Here is a 2,381-nt window from a genome sequence, read left to right as displayed (position 1 = left end):
CCTTATGGCCCAAGCGCAATATCAAGCCACCTCGTGGCATATAACATAAGGCCTGATAGCCTCCTCACATCACACTCGAGGCCTGAAAGCCTCCTCACATCACACTCAAGGCCTGAAAGCCTTCTCACATCACACATAAGGCCTGAAAGCCTCCTCACATCATACTCGAGTCCTGAAAGCCTCCTCACATCACACTCGAGGCCTGAAAGCCTCCTCACATCACACTCGAGGCCTGAAAGCCTCCGCACATCACACTTGAGGCCCGGAAAGCCTCCTCACATCACACTCGAGGCCTGAAAGCCTCCTCACATATGGCCCTCGGCCTCACTCAGTCCAGAAAACATCATAAGCCCCTCGGGCATCAATAAAATAGTAGTGCTCAGCCCAAACAACAGTGGAAATATCATTAAGTCTCAAAGTTCAATTAAAGCGGCTGAGTTTGTAAAACAGTATAATCAACAGGACTGAGTTCAAGTAGTATATCAAAATAGTGAGGAAACAACGATAAAAATCCCCGAAGGGTTCAGATAATTGGCACGAAGCCCAAATATGGCAATAAGCCCAAATCATGATAATAACAAATAAGTTTCAGTCGAATACGCGGTAAAATCATCAATCGGGACAGACCAAGTCACAATCCCCCAACCGTGCTCTACACCACGCTCGCTATCCGGCGTGCAAGTCACCTCAATATAGCATTACGGTGTGCAAATCCGGGGTTTCAAACCCTCAGGATATCATATACAATCATTACACACCTCGACCGGCGAAATCTCTAGCTCGCGACGCCTTTGCCCCTCAAATCGGCCTCCACGCGCGTCGAATCTATCCAAAATCAGAGCGAATACATCACAATATGCTAAGGGAACAATACCCAATGGAAAACAATCAAAAAATATCAAAAATCTCGAAATTAGCAAAACCCGAGCCCCGGGCCCACTTCTCGAAACTCAGAAATTTTCACATCAACGGGTTCCTGATCTCGCCACGAGTTCATACATATCAAAAGTTCACAAATCCGACCCCAAATGGCCTTTCAAATCCCAAATCAAGAGTTCAATTTCTCAAGCCCTTGTTCTTCAATTTAGGCTTAGTTTCCATGAATTTCTAGGTGGATTTCACAACACAAACGAGTTTCAAGACCAAAATTTTTACCTCAAGTCGTTCCCCTCGAATCCCTCTTTAATCTCCACCAAGAAGCTCTCAAAATGATCAACCATGGAGGAAAAATGACCCAAAATCGCGGATGAAATGAAATTATAACATTCTGCCCAGCATTGTTCCTCCTTCATCGCGATCGCGACCCAAGTCTCGCGATCGCGAAGCACTAAATTTCCATCTCTCAAATTAACACTATGCGAACACGATGATACTGCTGCGAACGCGATGCTTTAAACTGGTACCACTACGCGAACGCGTGCCTTATGCCGCGAACACGATGAACAAATATTGCGGGACCTCAAATCCTCCTATGCGAACGCGACACTCGTCACGCGAACGCGATGCATACTCCCAGGACCTTCCGCGAACGCAATGCTATAGACGCGAATGCGAAGCATAATGACTCAAGGGCCCGACTTCCTTCTACGCGAATGCGGGATCCAAACCGCGAACGCGAAGCTCTGGAACTTTACCTTCCGCGAACGCGAACCTACCTTCGCGAACGCGAAGGCCAAATATGGCCTGCAACTGCTGCTGCATTTTCTGCATATTTTTCCAAGTTAAAACTTCCCGTTAGCCATCCGAAATCACCCCGAGGCCCCCGGGACCTCAACCAAAAGCACCAACACATCCTAAAACATCATTCAAACTTGTTCCAATCATCAAAACACATGAAACAACACTAAAATCATCAATTCACATCGAATTCAAGCCTAAGTTCTTCTAAAACATCCAACACGCATTTGATCAAAAAACCAACCAAAACACCTCCGAATGACCTGAAATTTTGCACACACATCCCAAATCACATAACGAAGCTACAGCAACTCTCGGAATTCCATTCCGACCCCCGGATCAAAATCTCACCTATCGACCGGAAATCGCCAAAATACAAACTTCGCCAATTCAAGCCTAGTTCTACACCGGACCTCCAAAACCGCTTCCGATCACACTTCCAAGTCACAAATCACCTAGCGAAGCTAACCAAATCATAAAAACTCTGATCCGAGCTCATACTCAAATAAGTCAACTCTTGGTCAAACCTTTCAAATTCAAAGCTTTCAACTGAAATTGTTCTTTCAAATTCATTCTTAATTTTTTTTTTTGAAAACCAAAACCAACGATCTACCTTAGTCATAATACATAACACGGGGCAAGTCATGCCCGAGAACTGGCGATCAAAGTGCAAAAGCTCAAAACGACCGGTCGGGTCGTTACAT

The sequence above is a fragment of the Nicotiana attenuata genome, chromosome 1 (assembly GCF_001879085.1).
Source record: "Nicotiana attenuata strain UT chromosome 1, NIATTr2, whole genome shotgun sequence".
Taxonomy (NCBI): domain Eukaryota; kingdom Viridiplantae; phylum Streptophyta; class Magnoliopsida; order Solanales; family Solanaceae; genus Nicotiana; species Nicotiana attenuata.
Note: the sequence above shows the minus strand (reverse complement) of the source record.